Here is a 20,140-nt window from a genome sequence, read left to right as displayed (position 1 = left end):
TGAAATCGTTTTTCAATCCTTTGTCCTAAAACGGCTCCCATTACAAAATCACTTGCATCGCACATGAGTTCAAATGGTAGATTCCAATTTGGAGTTATCATGATCGGCGCATTAGTGAGTTTTTCTTTAAGAATATTAAAAGAGTTGATGCATTCATCTGAAAAGATAAATGGAGCATCCTTTTCTAGGAGTTTATTCATAGGAGTGACAATTTTAGAAAAATCTTTTATGAAACGTCGGTAAAAACCGGCATGCCCTAGAAAACTCCTAACTCCTCTAACGTTGGTGGGATGTGGAAGTTTAGCAATTACATCTACTTTAGCTCTATCCACTTCAATTCTTTCCTTTGAAATTTTATGACCAAGAACGATGCCTTCTTTAACCATGAAATGACATTTCTCCCAATTAAGTACTAGATTTGATTGCTCGCATCTAATAAGCATTCGTTCAAGATTAACTAGACATGTTTCAAAAGTATCACCGAAGACTGAAAAGTCATCCATGAAAACTTCCATGCATTCTTCTATCATGTCGTGAAAAATCGCCATCATGCACCTTTGAAAGGTTGCAGGGGCGTTGCAAAGTCCAAATGGCATGCATTTGTAAGCAAAAGTACCATAAGGGCACGTGAATGTAGTTTTCTCTTGGTCCTCGGGTGCTATTGGAATTTGAAAGTATCCGGAAAAACCATCAAGAAAACAATAGTAACTATTTCCGGCTAATCTTTCCAACATTTGATCAATGAAAGGTAAGGGAAAGTGATCTTTTCTGGTGGCGTCATTTAATTTTCTATAATCAATACAAACACGCCATCCTGTTACAGTCCTAGTAGGAATAAGCTCATTTTTTTTATTTGTGATGACAGTCATGCCACCCTTCTTAGGTACACATTGAACTGAGCTTACCCATGGACTATCAGAGATTGGATAAATTAAACCTGCATCTAGCAGTTTAATAATTTCTTTCTTAACAACATCTTGCATATTTGGATTTAGTCTTCGTTGGCGTTGCACATAGTTTTTATGGCCTTCTTCCATAAGGATTTTGTGTGTGCAATACGAAGGACATATACCTTTAATGTCATGAATTTTCCATGCAATAGCTGGTTTATGAGCTTTTAGCACAGAAATGAGTTGAGATTTTTCATTTTCAGTAAGAGAAGACGATATTATTACAGGTAATTTAGATTTACCATGTAAATAGGCATATTTCAAATGGTTTAGAAGTGGCTTTAACTCTAATGTCGGTGGTTCTTCTATCGATGATTTATATCGATATCTGTCTTCCTCTTTTAGCATTTGAAGTTCTTCTGGTGTTGGTTCGTATTCATTAGCCATGAGTGCGGCTAACATTTCAGCTTCATCAATTGATTCAGTTCCTTCTCCTAAAGAACATTCTACTGTTCCTTGTAATTCTGGAAATTCTTCTAACAATTCTGCATGTGAATCTATAGTTTGAATATAATAACATGTATCATCTGTAGATTGCGGTTGTTGCATGGCTCTATCAACAGAAAAGGTAACACTCTCGTCCTCTATACTTAGGGTCAGTTTCTTACCAAACACGTCTATTATTGCTTTAGCCGTGTTTAAAAATGGTCTTCCTGTAGTGACCCGAACTTTTTCATGTTTATATATATTAATTGAGATTGATATTTACATGATTAAATGTTTCCAACATGTTAAGCAATCAAACTTGTTAATACTTGATTAATTGAAATATGTTTCATATAGACAATTGACCACCCAAGTTGACCGGTGATTCACGAACGTTAAAACTTGTAAAAACTATATGATGACATATATATGGATATATATATAGTTAACATGATACTATGATAAGTAAACATATCATTAAGTATATTAACAATGAACTACATATGTAAAAACAAGACTACTAACTTAATGATTTTTAAACGAGACATATATGTAACGATTATCGTTGTAAAGACATTTAATGTATATATATCATATTAAGAGATATTCATACATGATAATATCATGATAATATAATAATTTAAAATCTCATTTGATATTATAAACATTGGGTTAACAACATTTAACAAGACCGTTAACCTAAAGGTTTAAAAACAACACTTACATGTAACGACTAACGATGACTTAACGACTCAGTTAAAATGTATATACATGTAGTGTTTTAATATGTATTTATACACTTTTGAAAGACTTCAATACACTTATCAAAATACTTCTACTTAACAAAAATGCTTACAATTACATCCTCGTTCAGTTTCATCAACAATTCTACTCGTATGCACCCGTATTCGTACTCGTACAATACACAGCTTTTAGATGTATGTACTATTGGTATATACACTCCAATGATCAGCTCTTAGCAGCCCATGTGAGTCACCTAACACATGTGGGAACCATCATTTGGCAACTAGCATGAAATATCTCATAAAATTACAAAAATATGAGTAATCATTCATGACTTATTTACATGAAAACAAAATTACATATCCTTTATATCTAATCCATACACCAACGACCAAAAACACCTACAAACACTTTCATTCTTCAATTTTCTTCATCTAATTGATCTCTCTCAAGTTCTATCTTCAAGTTCTAAGTGTTCTTCATATATTCTACAAGTTCTAGTTACATAAAATCAAGAATACTTTCAAGTTTGCTAGCTCACTTCCAATCTTGTAAGGTGATCATCCAACCTCAAGAAATCTTTGTTTCTTATAGTAGGTTATCATTCTAATACAAGGTAATAATCATATTCAAACTTTGGTTCAATTTCTATAACTATAACAATCTTATTTCAAGTGATGATCTTACTTGAACTTGTTTTCGTGTCATGATTCTGCTTCAAGAACTTCGAGCCATCCAAGGATCCGTTGAAGCTAGATCCATTTTTCTCTTTTCCAGTAGGTTTATCCAAGGAAATTAAGGTAGTAATGATGTTCATAACATCATTCGATTCATACGTATAAAGCTATCTTATTCGAAGGTTTAAACTTGTAATCACTAGAACATAGTTTAGTTAATTCTAAACTTGTTCGCAAACAAAAGTTAATCCTTCTAACTTGACTTTTAAAATCAACTAAACACATGTTCTATATATATATATGATACGCTAACTTAATGATTTAAAACCTGAAAACACGAAAAACACCGTAAAACCGGATTTACGCCGTCGTAGTAACACCGCGGGCTGTTTTGGGTTAGTTAATTAAAAACTATGATAAACTTTGATTTAAAAGTTGTTATTGTGAGAAAATGATTTTTATTATGAACATCAAACTATATCCAAAAATTATGGTTAAACTCAAAGTGGAAGTATGTTTTCTAAAATGGTCATCTAGACGTCGTTCTTTCGACTGAAATGACTACCTTTACAAAAACGACTTGTAACTTATTTTTCCGACTATAAACCTATACTTTTTCTGTTTAGATTCATAAAATAGAGTTCAATATGAAACCATAGCAATTTGATTCACTCAAAACGGATTTAAAATGAAGAAGTTATGGGTAAAACAAGATTGGATAATTTTTCTCATTTTAGCTACGTGAAAATTGGTAACAAATCTATTCCAACCATAACTTAATCAACTTGTATTGTATATTATGTAATCTTGAGATACCATAGACACGTATACAATGTTTCGACCTATCATGTCGACACATCTATATATATTTCGGAACAACCATAGACACTCTATATGTGAATGTTGGAGTTAGCTATACAGGGTTGAGGTTGATTCCAAAATATATATAGTTTGAGTTGTGATCAATACTGAGATACGTATACACTGGGTCGTGGATTGATTCAAGATAATATTTATTGATTTATTTCTGTACATCTAATTGTGGACAACAAGTTGTAGGTTACTAACGAGGACAGCTGACTTAATAAACTTAAAACATCAAAATATATTAAAAGTGTTGTAAATATATTTTGAACATACTTTGATATATATGTATATATTGTTATAGGTTCGTGAATCAACCAGTGGCCAAGTCTTACTTCCCGACGAAGTAAAAATCTGTGAAAGTGAGTTATAGTCCCACTTTTAAAATCTAATATTTTTGGGATGAGAATACATGCAGGTTTTATAAATGATTTACAAAATAGACACAAGTACGTGAAACTACATTCTATGGTTGAATTATTGAAATCGAATATGCCCCTTTTATTTAAGTCTGGTAATCTAAGAATTAGGGAACAGACACCCTAATTGACGCGAATCCTAAAGATAGATCTATTGGGCTTAACAAACCCCATCCAAAGTACCGGATGCTTTAGTACTTCGAAATTTATATCATATCCGAAGGGTTTCCCGAAATGATGGGGATATTCTTATATATGCATCTTGTTAATGTCGATTACCAGGTGTTCACCATATGAATGACTTTTATCTCTATGTATGGGATGTGTATTGAAATATGAAATCTTGTGGTCTATTATTATGATTTGATATATATAGGTTAAACCTATAACTCACCAACATTTTTGTTGACGTTTTAAGCATGTTTATTCTCAGGTGATTATTAAGAGCTTCCGCTGTCGCATACTTAAATAAGGACGAGATTTGGAGTCCATGTTTGTATGATATTGTGTAAAAACTGCATTCAAGAAACTTATTTTGTTGTAACATATTTGTATTGTAAACCATGATGTAATGGTCGTGTGTAAACAGGATATTTTAGATTATCATTATTTGATAATCTACGTAAAGCTTTTTAAACCTTTATTGATGAAATAAAGGTTATGGTTTGTTTTAAAATGAATGCAGTCTTTGAAAAACGTCTCATATAGAGGTCAAAACCTCGCAACGAAATCAATTAATATGGAACGTTTTTAATCAATAAGAACGGGACATTTCAGTTGGTATCCGAGCGTTGGTCTTAGAGAACCAGAAAATTTGCATTAGTGTGTCTTATCGAGTTTGTTAGGATGCATTAGTGAGTCTGGACTTCGACCGTGTTTTCTTTAAAAATGATTGCTTAACATTTTTGTTGGAAACTATATATTTTTAACATATGAATATTATGTGATATATTAATCTCTTATCGTGTTTGATATTATGTGATAGATGTCTACCTCTAGAACAAGTCCCATTGACTCACCTAATAATAATGAAGAGTCAAATGTAAATTGGAATGATTCGTGGACTGATTCACAAGTTCCCGAAGAGGAACCGGAAGAAGAGTCGGAACCGGAAGAAGAATCGGAACCGGAAGAAGAATCGGAACCGGAAGAAGAAATAGAACCGGTGGGGGAAATAATAAAACGGTTAAGTAAAAGAGAATCCTCAACCAACCGACCAAGGTTAATTATGGTCAATGGTGTTTCCGCCAAGGAAGCAAAATATTGGGAGGATTACCAATTCTCCGATGAATCGGATTCCGACGAGAATTCCGATGATGTTATAGAAATTACCCCAACTGAATTTAAAAAGGCAAAAGAAAATAATAAGGGAAAGGGCATAAAAATAGATAAATCTAATGCCAACCCCGGTGAACTTTATATGTATCGTCAACCCCCGAAGTCCTTAAGTTGTAACAATGACCCGGGAACCTCTAAACCACCAGGTTTTTCTAAACCAATGTGGATAACGACGGCTCGTATTAGGGGAACATCATATATCCCTAGAAACTTGGCAAAACGAACCGAAACCGAAGAAGAAGAAACGAGCGAGTCGGAATAAGATAGTTGTATTCGTGTGGTGTAATATATGTAATATAGTGTGCTTATGCTTTATGATATATGTAAAAATTGCTTGTATTAATAAGTATTTTTTTATAAATCTAACTCTTGTCTATTTTACAGTTTAAAAATACAAAATGGATAGACAACCCAATATTTTAAGAGACCTACCCGGAGACATGATTGATGAAATCTTGTCTAGAGTCGGTCAGAATTCCTCGGCACAACTATATAAGGCGAGATCAGTTTATAAGACATTCGAAGAACGTTCCAAGAATGTCTTAGTTTATAAGAGACTTTCGTTTGAAAGATGGGGGATATCACATTGGGAAACCCATAAGTTACGATGTGTTTACTTTGACGCATATATTGCGGGGAACCCAAATGCTATTTTACGCAACGGGTTAAGAAATTATTTTGACTCAATATATCTGAATATTGGACTTCGTGATTTAGAAAAAGCGGCTAACATGCAACATAAAGAAGCATGTTATGCTTACGGATTAGTAATGTTCGCTTCTCACCAAAGTGAGAACAAGAACATCGGGCTACAACTATTAAACAAAACGTTTCCACAAGTGACAGAGTCGGTAATTGGGGTAAGAAATGAGGTTTTTAGATTGTTACGGGACTGTTGGACATTACGTAACCCTCGTCCCTTTGACGACGTTACAACACGCTGTCTTATCAACGGCCATAACGGTTATGTTCCACAAGACCAAGGATGGGAAGTAGTCCTAGTAAAACCAGAATGCATGACTTGTTTCTGGACGTATGAATTACGTGTCTTTATTGCCTTTGCTGAACGACTTGTGTACTAGCTAGAATTATCTTCACAACTATCTTGTATCAAAGTTATTGTGTGCTATATTTCATGCTTTATGTAAAATAAGCGGTATTGTAATTTGTAAAATATTGTATAAAAGTTTGAACGCGAAATATTATTATAATCAGTTTTTCATATAGAATTGTAGTAGTTGAATTGTATATTAGCTACTAAGTATGAACTTAACGGGTAGGTACTACCCGAATTTAAACTTATAAAACGCTAATATGAAGAAAAAGCTTTTATAAATGAGTTCATATTATGCTACGAAATACTATTAACTACTCTTAATATTCTGTATGATTAACCTGTTCCATTTGACTATTTTGAAGGAAATGGCACCGACTACTCGACACACCGTGAATATGAATGAAGAGGAATTCCGTACCTTTCTAGCTTCAAACATAGCCGCAGTACAAGCTGCGCTACATACCAACAATAACCTTGGATCTAGCAGCACAGGAAATCGTGTAGGATGCACCTACAAAGAATTCACTGCCTGCAAACCTTTGGAATTTGATGGAACCGAAGGACCGATCGGATTGAAACGGTGGACCGAGAAGGTCGAATCGGTGTTTGCCATAAGTAAGTGTACTGAAGAGGACAAAGTGAAGTACGCTACGCATACCTTCACAGGTTCTGCGTTAACATGGTGGAATACCTATCTAGAGCAAGTGGGACAAGACGATGCGTACGCACTACCGTGGTCAGCATTCAAGCACTTGATGAACGAGAAGTACCGTCCCAGAACCGAGGTCAATAAGCTCAAGACAGAACTTAGAGGGTTACGAACCCAAGGATTTGATATTACCACGTACGAAAGACGATTCACAGAATTGTGCCTATTGTGTCCGGGAGCATTCGAAGATGAGGAAGAGAAGATCAACGCGTTTGTGAAAGGATTACCGGAAAGAATCTAAGAAGATATAAGTTCACACGAGCCTGCCTCCATACAACAGGCATGTAGAATGGCTCACAAACTAGTGAACCAGATTGAAGAAAGAATTAAAGAACAGACTGCTGAAGAGGCCAATGTGAAGCAAGTCAAAAGAAAGTGGGAGGAAAACGGTGATAAGAATCACCAATACAACAACAACAGCAATTACAACAATAATCGCAACAATTATCCCAACTATCGCAACATCAATCGCAACTACAACAAACGGCCCAACAACAATAACAACAACAACAACAACAACAGCAACTACAACAATCATCCCAACAACAATAATAACCGCAACAACAACAACAATCAGAAGCAGCTATGCCAAAGGTGTGAAAAGTATCACTCGGGGTTCTGCACCAAATTTTGCAACAAGTGTAAAAGAAATGGTCATAGCGCGGCGAAGTGTGAGGTCTACGGACCAGGGGTTAATAGAACGAAAGGAACAAATGGTGTCGAAACGAGTAATGGCGGAGCAAGTAGTGTCGGAGCAAGTTATGCCAATGTAGTTTGTTATAAATGTGGAAAACCGGGCCACATTATTAGAAATTGCCCGAACCAGGAGAACACGAATGGACAAGGCCGCGGAAGAGTTTTCAATATTAATGCGGCAGAGGCACAAGAAGACCCGGAGCTTGTTACGGGTACGTTTCTTATTGACAATAAATCTGCTTACGTTTTATTTGATTCTGGTGCGGATAGAAGCTATATGAGTAGAGATTTTTGTGCTAAATTAAGTTGTCCATTGAGGCCTTTGGATAGTAAATTTTTACTCGAATTAGCAAATGGTAAATTAATTTCAGCAGATAATATATGTCGGAATCGAGAAATTAAACTGGTTAGCGAAACATTTAAGATTGATTTGATACCAGTAGAGTTAGGGAGTTTTGATGTGATAATCGGTATGGACTGGTTGAAAGAAGTGAAAGCAGAGATCGTTTGTTACAAAAATGCAATTCGCATTATACTAGAAAAAGGAAAACCCTTAATGGTGTACGGAGAAAAGGGCAACACGAAGCTACATCTTATTAGTAATTTGAAGGCACAAAAACTAATAAGAAAAGGTTGCTATGCTGTTCTAGCACACGTCGAGAAAGTACAAACTGAAGAAAAGAGCATCAATGATGTTCCCATTGCAAAAGAATTTCCCGATGTATTTCCGAAAGAATTACCGGGATTACCCCCACATCGATCTGTTGAATTTCAAATAGATCTTGTACCAGGAGCTGCACCAATAGCTCGTGCTCCTTACAGACTCGCACCCAGCGAGATGAAAGAACTGCAAAGCCAATTACAAGAACTTTTAGAGCGTGGTTTCATTCGACCAAGCACATCACCGTGGGGAGCTCCTGTTTTGTTTGTCAAGAAGAAAGATGGTACATTCAGGTTGTGTATCGACTACCGAGAGTTGAACAAACTTACCATCAAAAACCGTTATCCACTGCCGAGAATTGACGACTTATTTGATCAACTACAAGGCTCTTCGGTTTATTCGAAGATCGATTTACGTTCTGGATATCATCAAATGCGAGTAAAGGAGGATGATATTCCAAAAACTGCTTTTAGGACGCGTTATGGTCATTACGAGTTTATGGTTATGCCGTTTGGATTGACTAACGCACCAGCTATGTTCATGGACTTTATGAACCGAGTGTGTGGGCCATATCTTGACAAGTTTGTCATTGTTTTCATTGATGACATACTTATTTACTCAAAGAATGACCAAGAACACGGCGAACATTTGAGAAAGGTGTTAGAAGTATTGAGGAAGGAAGAATTGTACGCTAAGTTTTCAAAGTGTGCATTTTGGTTGGAAGAAGTTCAATTCCTCGGTCACATAGTGAACAAAGAAGGTATTAAGGTGGATCCGGCAAAGATAGAAACTGTTGAAAAGTGGGAAACCCCAAAAACTCCGAAACACATACGCCAGTTTTTAGGACTAGCTGGTTACTACAGAAGGTTCATCCAAGACTTTTCCAGAATAGCAAAACCCTTGACTGCATTAACGCATAAAGGGAAGAAATTTGAATGGAATGATGAACAAGAGAAAGCGTTTCAGTTATTGAAGAAAAAGCTAACTACGGCACCTATATTGTCATTGCCTGAAGGGAATGATGATTTTGTGATTTATTGTGACGCATCAAAGCAAGGTCTCGGTTGTGTATTAATGCAACGAACGAAGGTGATTGCTTATGCGTCTAGACAATTGAAGATTCACGAACAAAATTATACGACACATGATTTGTAATTAGGCGCGGTTGTTTTTGCATTAAAGACTTGGAGGCACTACTTATATGGGGTCAAAAGTATTATATATATACCGACCATAAAAGTCTTCAACACATATTTAATCAGAAACAACTGAATATGAGGCAGCGTAGGTGGATTGAATTATTGAATGATTACGACTTTGAGATTCGTTACCACCCGGGGAAGGCAAATGTGGTAGCCGATGCCTTGAGCAGGAAGGACAGAGAACCCATTCGAGTAAAATCTATGAATATAATGATTCATAATAACCTTACTACTCAAATAAAGGAGGCGCAACAAGGAGTTTTAAAAGAGGGAAATTTAAAGGATGAAATACCCAAAGGATCGGAGAAACATCTTAATATTCGGGAAGACGGAACCCGGTATAGGGCTGAAAGGATTTGGGTACCAAAATTTGGAGATATGAGAGAAATGGTACTTAGAGAAGCTCATAAAACCAGATACTCAATACATCCTGGAACGGGGAAGATGTACAAGGATCTCAGGAAATATTTTTGGTGGCCGGGTATGAAAGCCGATGTTGCTAAATACGTAGGAGAATGTTTGACGTGTTCTAAGGTCAAAGCTGAGCATCAGAAACCATCAGGTCTACTTCAACAACCCGAAATCCCGGAATGGAAATGGGAAAACATTACCATGGATTTCATCACTAAATTGCCAAGGACTGCAAGTGGTTTTGATACTATTTGGGTAATAGTTGATCGTCTCACCAAATCAGCACACTTCCTGCCAATAAGAGAAGATGACAAGATGGAGAAGTTAGCACGACTGTATTTGAAGGAAGTCGTCTCCAGACATGGAATACCAATCTCTATTATCTCTGATAGGGATGGCAGATTTATTTCAAGATTCTGGCAGACATTACAGCAAGCATTAGGAACTCGTCTAGACATGAGTACTGCCTATCATCCATAAACTGATGGGCAGAGCGAAAGGACGATACAAACGCTTGAAGACATGCTACGAGCATGTGTTATTGATTTCGGAAACAGTTGGGATCGACATCTACCATTAGCAGAATTTTCCTACAACAACAGCTACCATTCAAGCATTGAGATGGCGCCGTTTGAAGCACTTTATGGTAGAAAGTGCAGGTCTCCAATTTGTTGGAGTGAAGTGGGGGATAGACAGATTACGGGTCCGGAGATTATACAAGAAACTACCGAGAAGATCATCCAAATTCAACAACGGTTGAAAACCGCCCAAAGTCGACAAAAGAGCTACGCTGACATTAAAAGAAAAGATATAGAATTTGAAATTGGAGAGATGGTCATGCTTAAAGTTGCACCTTGGAAAGGCGTTGTTCGATTTGGTAAACGAGGAAAATTAAATCCAAGGTATATTGGACCATTCAAGATTATTGATCGTGTCGGACCAGTAGCTTACCGACTTGAGTTACCTCAACAACTCGCAGCTGTACATAACACTTTCCACGTCTCGAATTTAAAGAAATGTTTTGCTAAAGAAGATCTCACTATTCCGTTAGATGAAATCCAAATCAACGAAAAACTTCAATTCATCGAAGAACCCGTCGAAATAATGGATCGTGAGGTTAAAAGACTTAAGCAAAACAAGATACCAATTGTTAAGGTTCGATGGAATGCTCGTAGAGGACCCGAGTTCACCTGGGAGCGTGAAGATCAGATGAAGAAGAAATACCCGCATCTATTTCCAGAAGATTCGTCAACACCTTCAACAGCTTAAAATTTCGGGACGAAATTTATTTAACGGGTAGGTACTGTAGTGACCCGAACTTTTTCATGTTTATATATATTAATTGAGATTGATATTTACATGATTAAATGTTTCTAACATGTTAAGCAATCAAACTTGTTAAGACTTGATTAATTGAAATATGTTTCATATAGACAATTGACCACCCAAGTTGACCGGGGATTCACGAACGTTAAAACTTGTAAAAACTATATGATGACATATATATGGATATATATATAGTTAACATGATACTATGATAAGTAAACATATCATTAAGTATATTAACAATGAACTACATATGTAAAAACAAGACTACTAACTTAATGATTTTTAAACGAGACATATATGTAACGATTATCGTTGTAAAGACATTTAATGTATATATATCATATTAAGAGATATTCATACATGATAATATCATGATAATATAATAATTTAAAATCTCATTTGATATTATAAACATTGGGTTAACAACATTTAACAAGACCGTTAACCTAAAGGTTTAAAAACAACACTTACATGTAACGACTAACGATGACTTAACGACTCAGTTAAAATGTATATACATGTAGTGCTTTAATATGTATTTATACACTTTTGAAAGACTTCAATACACTTATGAAAATACTTCTACTTAACAAAAATGCTTACAATTACATCCTCGTTCAGTTTCATCAACAATTCTACTCGTATGCACCCGTATTCGTACTCGTACAATACACAGCTTTTAGATGTATGTACTATTGGTATATACACTCCAATGATCAGCTCTTAGCAGCCCATGTGAGTCACCTAACACATGTGGGAACCATCATTTGGCAACTAGCATGAAATATCTCATAAAATTACAAAAATATGAGTAATCATTCATGACTTATTTACATGAAAACAAAATTACATATCCTTTATATCTAATCCATACACCAACGACCAAAAACACCTACAAACACTTTCATTCTTCAATTTTCTTCATCTAATTGATCTCTCTCAAGTTCTATCTTCAAGTTCTAAGTGTTCTTCATATATTCTACAAGTTCTAGTTACATAAAATCAAGAATACTTTCAAGTTTGCTAGCTCACTTCCAATCTTGTAAGGTGATCATCCAACCTCAAGAAATCTTTGTTTCTTACAGTAGGTTATCATTCTAATACAAGGTAATAATCATATTCAAACTTTGGTTCAATTTCTATAACTATAACAATCTTATTTCAAGTGATGATCTTACTTGAACTTGTTTTCGTGTCATGATTCTGCTTCAAGAACTTCGAGCCATCCAAGGATCCGTTGAAGCTAGATCCATTTTTCTCTTTTCCAGTAGGTTTATCCAAGGAAATTAAGGTAGTAATGATGTTCATAACATCATTCGATTCATACGTATAAAGCTATCTTATTCGAAGGTTTAAACTTGTAATCACTAGAACATAGTTTAGTTAATTCTAAACTTGTTCGCAAACAAAAGTTAATCCTTCTAACTTGACTTTTAAAATCAACTAAACACATGTTCTATATCTATATGATATGCTAACTTAATGATTTAAAACCTGGAAACACGAAAAACACCGTAAAACCGGATTTACGCCGTCGTAGTAACACCGCGGGCTGTTTTGGGTTAGTTAATTAAAAACTATGATAAACTTTGATTTAAAAGTTGTTATTCTGAGAAAATGATTTTTATTATGAACATCAAACTATATCCAAAAATTATGGTTAAACTCAAAGTGGAAGTATGTTTTCTAAAATGGTCATCTAGACGTCGTTCTTTCGACTGAAATGACTACCTTTACAAAAATGACTTGTAACTTATTTTTCCGACTATAAACCTATACTTTTTCTGTTTAGATTCATAAAATAGAGTTCAATATGAAACCATAGCAATTTGATTCACTCAAAACGGATTTAAAATGAAGAAGTTATGGGTAAAACAAGATTGGATAATTTTTCTCATTTTAGCTACGTAAAAATTGGTAACAAATCTATTCCAACCATAACTTAATCAACTTGTATTGTATATTATGTAATCTTGAGATACCATAGACACGTATACAATGTTTCGACCTATCATGTCGACACATCTATATATATTTCGGAACAACCATAGACACTCTATATGTGAATGTTGGAGTTAGCTATACAGGGTTGAGGTTGATTCCAAAATATATATAGTTTGAGTTGTGATCAATACTGAGATACGTATACACTGGGTCGTGGATTGATTCAAGATAATATTTATCGATTTATTTCTGTACATCTAATTGTGGACAACAAGTTGTAGGTTACTAACGAGGACAGCTGACTTAATAAACTTAAAACATCAAAATATATTAAAAGTGTTGTAAATATATTTTGAACATACTTTGATATATATGTATATATTGTTATAGGTTCGTGAATCAACCAGTGGCCAAGTCTTACTTCCCGACGAAGTAAAAATCTGTGAAAGTGAGTTATAGTCCCACTTTTAAAATCTAATATTTTTGGGATGAGAATACATGCAGGTTTTATAAATGATTTACAAAATAGACACAAGTACGTGAAACTACATTCTATGGTTGAATTATTGAAATCGAATATGCCCCTTTTATTTAAGTCTGGTAATCTAAGAATTAGGGAACAGACACCCTAATTGACGCGAATCCTAAAGATAGATCTATTGGGCTTAACAAACCCCATCCAAAGTACCAGATGCTTTAGTACTTCGAAATTCATATCATATCCGAAGGGTGTCCCGAAATGATGGGGATATTCTTATATATGCATCTTGTTAATGTCGATTACCAGGTGTTCACCATATGAATGACTTTTATCTCTATGTATGGGATGTGTATTGAAATATGAAATCTTGTGGTCTATTATTATGATTTGATATATATAGGTTAAACCTATAACTCACCAACATTTTTGTTGACGTTTTAAGCATGTTTATTCTCAGGTGATTATTAAGGGCTTCCGCTGTCGCATACTTAAATAAAGACGAGATTTGGAGTCCATGTTTGTATGATATTGTGTAAAAACTGCATTCAAGAAACTTATTTTGTTGTAACATATTTGTATTGTAAACCATTATGTAATGGTCGTGTGTAGACAGGATATTTTAGATTATCATTATTTGATAATCTACGTAAAGCTTTTTAAACCTTTATTGATGAAATAAAGGTTATGGTTTATTTTAAAATGAATGCAGTCTTTGAAAAACGTCTCATATAGAGGTCAAAACCTCGCAACGAAATCAATTAATATGGAACGTTTTTAATCAATAAGAACGGGACATTTCACTTCCTAATATAAGAGGAACTCGAGAATCTTCTTCCATGTCCAAAATAACAAAATCTACTGGAAATATTAAAGTACCAACTTTAACTAGCATGTTCTCCATTATCCCTCTAGGATATTTTACTGATCGATCGGCTAGTTGTATGCTTATTCTTGTTGGTTTCAATTCTCCAAGGTCTAGTTTAGCATATAGTGAATACGGATTAGATTTATACTAGCACCTAAGTCTGCCAATGCTTCTATTGAACTAAGACTACCCAGAAAACATGGAATTGTGAAACTTCTGGGATCTGAGAGTTTTTCTAGTAGTTTATTCAACAGCACTGCAGAGCAATTAGCATTTATAGTAACAGCCGAGAGTTCTTCCATTTTCTTTCTATTTGTGATTAGATCTTTCAGGAATTTAGCATATCTTGGTATTCCTGAAATCACATCAATGAAAGGAAGATTGACATTTATTTGTTTAAACATATCCAAGAATTTGGATTGCTCGGCTTCAAGTCTTTCTTTTCTCATTTTACTTGGATAAGGAAGTGATGGTTGGTATGGTTTAACATAAGGTTTAGCCTTAACTGTGTTATCTTCATTAACCTTTTCAACTACCGGTTCTGTTTCCTTCTCTTGTTCAGGCTGTGGTGCTTGTGTAGTAGGAATAGAGTCATCAGAAATTACAGGTATTTCAGGTGGTTTAAGTGTAATACCACTTCTTGTGGTAATGGCTTTAGCTGTTTCATTCCGGGGGTTAGCATTTGTATCGCTAGGTAGACTTCCCGATTTTCTTTCACCTATTAACCTTGCTAGGTTGCTCACTTCTTGTTCCAAATTTTGGATAGATGTTGATTTCTAAATGCTTGAGCATTTTGTTCATTGGTTTGTTTCTGAGATGTGAAAAACCGTGTTTGAGATTCAACTAACTTCGACATCATGTCTTCTAAATTTTTCTTTTTATCATCGATTTGTAGTGGTTTATTTGGAAAAATAGGTCTTTGCTGGTTGTAAGTATTGTTGGATACTTGCTGATTGCTAGGACCTTGTTGGTTGTTGTATGGAACATTTCAGTTATAATTCTGATTTTGATTGTAGTTTGGTCTTGGCGGTTGATAATTATTCTGATAATTATTTCCAGGCCTTTGATTCATGTATGAAACGTTCTCTCTTTGTTCCATTGTTTGTTCAATACTGAGACAATCTTTTGTCAAATGTGGTCCTCTACACTGCTCACAACTAATTCGTATTGCGTGAATATCTTTAGTCATCTTTTCCATTCGTCTCTCGAAAGCATCTAACTTTGCGAAAATGGAATCAAAGTCATGGCTAGAATCAGCTCTAGCCGCTTTAGATGATCTAATGATGTCTTTTTCTTGATGCTACTCATGTGAGTGGGAAGCAGTGTTATCAATAATTTTGTAAGCTTCAGTTGCGGTTTTCTTCATAATGGAACCACTAGCTGCTATATCGATGTCTTTTCGTGTAGTAATGTCGCATCCTAGGTAGAATATTTGTACTATTTGATAAGTGTCTAAACCATGTTGAGGACATCCTCTCAACAACTTTTCAAATCTTGTCCACGCCTCATATAGAGTTTCATTTGGCTTTTGTGTGAACGTAACTATTTCTCCTTGAAGTCTTACGGCTTTAGATGCCGGAAAGAATTGTTTAAGAAAATTTTCAACTAAAACATCCCATGTGTCAATCACCCCTCCAGGTAACGATTCTAACTAATCTTTGGCTTCTCCCTTTAAAGTCCAGGGAAATAACATGAGATAGATCTGTTCATCCTCAACTTCTCTGATTTTAAATAGAGTACAGATCCTATTAAAGGTATGAAGATGTTAGTTTGGATCTTCCTTCGGCGCATCACTAAATTGGCATTGATTAGTTACCATGTGTAGGATTTTTCCTTTGATTTCATAATCTGGTGCATTAATGTCTGGTTGAGTAATTGCGTGACCTTGGCCAGTACGTTTAGCTCTCATTCGGTCTTCCATACTTAGAGGTTCCAGATTTTTCATGATTGAATTTGTTGAATCAGAATCACTAGAGGATTCTGATTTAATGGTTTCTTCCTCGTCAATCTCTGGATGAGTGATTTGTGGTTCAGGAGGAATGATTAGTGGTTCAGGATCTCTGAATTGTCCTTGAATATCCTCCGGGTTCTCAATTGTGAGGTCGGGTTCAAAAAATGGATTATCGGAAATTTGAATTGGAGTACTTGGTTGATTTGATGATTCTAAAGAAAAATCAACGGCGACAATATTGGCTAGATGTCTTGATCGAGTTACAGGTGGTGAACGTATGAAAGGTGGTGAACGTTTTGCTCGGTGCATTCACTGAATATCCTATTAATTATAAAAAATTATATAAGTAATCAAATTAATAGACTTTTCTGATTTTTCTCACGTTTCGAATAGCCAATAGATGCAGCAGGTAGCCAGGACCCTTTAAATCGGAAGCCCACAACTCGCTACTAACAAATCCAACTATTACTACGAACCAGAAAATTTTGGATGTCTATCAATTTAACCGCTTAAAATAATCTTTCGTCGAAATTTTGAAAATAAAGAAAATTCTATGTCCTAAAAACTAGAGCGTCGAAATGAAAAAGAAAAAGATTGCGTCAAAAAAGTCGAAAAATAAATGGTCGAAAAATAAGCGTCGAAAAATAAAAGTCGAAAAATAATAATAATAAAATGCAGCGTCGAAACTTAAAAGTCTAAAAACTAAATATTAAAAGTTACGTCTAAAGGACTTAAAGGAATTCTATATCCAAAACGGCAATAACTTAATTAGGCACTAAATTCTATTAAATAGTAAAGCGATGAGTGACGTCGTAAAATTCTAAAGCACCTAAATCTTAGTCTAAAGAAAAAGCACTTAAGAGATTTTATGGCAAAGCCTAAAAATCTGGAAATAAAAATTAACTACGGCAAAAACTAAATTTAAACTAATTACGCACGATAAAAATACAAATTACGAATTAAACGATTAAAATATACAATTTATAAAAAGATATAAAAAATGATAAAATTACTTATTTTTATATTATTATTTTATAAAAGTATTAATTTTATAATTAATAAAACTAATTAAAACTTAAAAATACAAATTAAATAAACTAAAACAAATTATTATTAAAATAAACCCTAATTCTAATTAATTATTAATAATTAATAATATTAATTAAACGTAAACTCTAATTTACAATCTGAGGTACCGGACCTGTCAAATCAATCCATGCGATCGCATGGATTGTGTGTAGGATTTTCATGCGGTCGCATGGCTTCGGTTTCCAGGACAAGTAGTTGGGCTGCTACAGTTGGGTCCGTATACTTTTAATTTATTTTTTTCTGTTTTTAAATTAATAAAAACTTATATTTAAAAAAATACTTATTAGTTTTAGTAAATAAAAAAAACTTTTTTAATTTAAACACTTATATATATATATATATATATATATATATATATATATATATATATATATATATATATATATATATATATATATATATATATATATATATATATATATTTTATAACGTTTCGCTTTCGGTGTTGTTGAGATGATCCCCGGCAGCGGCGCCAAAAATACTTGATGTTATGCGAGGTGTATACGAAATAGTTATATTTTTATTGCGAAATACTATTAAATACGATACAATTTTACACAAGTTATTTATTTATTGAATGGATATACATAAACCTTGCTACAACACTTATAGGAAGTGTACCTAATCGTAGAGTAGTGTAGTTTTTAGTAAGTCCGGTTCGTTCCACAGGGATACACCTAAATTTAATGCTATATTATATTTTAAATTATATTTGTATATAAATATATATATAAGTAGTATTATTATTATAAAAAAGGGGGTTTTACCGTTTAATGACCGGTTTGTCAATTTTATATCTTAAGTCGCAATTAAAACCTAATGTAAAATATTAAATATACAAATGACTTAATTTAAAGCGTAAAGTAAATGATGATAAATAAAAATGCGATAATTAAAAGTATGATAATTAAAAGTGCAATAAATAAAATGACAGTAAATAAAAGTGCGATGAGATATAAAATAAAGGAATTATGCTTATTTAAACTTCCGTAATCATGATGTTTGACGTGTTGATTTTAATTTATTACCATGGTTTAATTGTCCTTTGTCCTGGATTATTCGATATGTCCATCTGGTTTTTGTCCATAACAGTCCATCAGTCATAAATATAAAGTGCGAGTGTCCTCGTCAAATTATCCTTATACCCGAAGTCAAATATTCCAACTAATTGGGGACTTAAATTGTAACAAGGTCTTAATACTTTATTTAATAATTACACCAGGATATCGACTGCGTGTAACCCAAGGTTTTAATACTTTGTTAACAATTACGCCAAGTGTCCTTGTACGTAATCCACCCCTGTTTTAATAAGTCCATTTACTATTAATCCATCCCCGTATCCGGTTAAATGAACGATTATTAGTACTTATAAATATCCAGACAATCGTGTCCGATCGAGTGTATGTGGTTATTTATAGGTACGTCCAATTGTAAATCTTTATATTAAATTAACGAACTATCATTCAATTAAACAAATATAAAGCCCATTAATAGCCCATAGTCTAATTTCCACAAGTGTTGGTCTTTTGTCCAAACCCTAATTATGGTCCAAAGCCCAATAACCCTGTCTTTAATATTTAGTCCAACATCATGATTACTTCGATATAAATAAGCATAATAATAATTTAGCTACGAGACATTAATTTAAAAAGGTTGAACATAACTTACAATGAGTATTAATAGCGTAGCGTTACACGAACAGAGTTTCGACTTACAAACTTAAAACATTCGCTAACATAATCTTATTATTATTAAACTTAAATTAAAATTATAATTAAAATATAAATATAAATATATATTTGAGAGATAGAGAGTAGATGGATATATATTGGTGTAAGTAATTCGTCCGAAAAACGCTTCAATTTATAGATGTGGCCAGCTACAGTGAACCATGCGATCGCATGGTTTTAAAGCCTCCAGGCCATACGATCGCATGGCCCCCTTTTACAGCTCAGGTACTTTTGTTTTCTTATTTGCCGACAGTTTTTAATATAAATATAATATATAAATAATTTATAGAATTATTTATATATTATATTATATTCGTGTGCATAGTTGACTTATAATTTTAGCTCCTTTGCGTCGCGCGTTGATAGTTGGTTCATGTCCCGGTTTCGGATTTTCAAACGTCCTTGCGTACTATTTAATATCTTGTACTTTGCATTTTGCGGCTTGTACTCTTGTAATTTTGAGACATTTCTCATCAATAAATTGAACCACTTGGATTGTACTTTGTACTCTTTAGCGTTTTGGTTGTTTGCGTCTTCAAATCATCGAATCTGTTTTTTGTCTTCACCTTTTTTTATTTAAACGAATATCACTTGTAA

The 20,140-nt window shown here is 34.0% G+C and overlaps 1 non-coding gene across 1 annotated transcript; it reads left to right on the top strand.

Moving 5' to 3' along the window:
- Positions 1-16,227: 16,227 nt before the first annotated feature.
- On the top strand, positions 16,228-16,334 carry LOC139903490 (small nucleolar RNA R71). The gene has a single exon (XR_011778306.1). It is a non-coding gene; the product is annotated as a small nucleolar RNA R71 (small nucleolar RNA).
- Positions 16,335-20,140: the final 3,806 nt, after the last annotated feature.

This window comes from Rutidosis leptorrhynchoides, chromosome 3 (assembly GCF_046630445.1).
Source record: "Rutidosis leptorrhynchoides isolate AG116_Rl617_1_P2 chromosome 3, CSIRO_AGI_Rlap_v1, whole genome shotgun sequence".
Lineage (NCBI taxonomy): Eukaryota > Viridiplantae > Streptophyta > Magnoliopsida > Asterales > Asteraceae > Rutidosis > Rutidosis leptorrhynchoides.
This window is presented reverse-complemented; position numbering and strand designations above follow the sequence as displayed.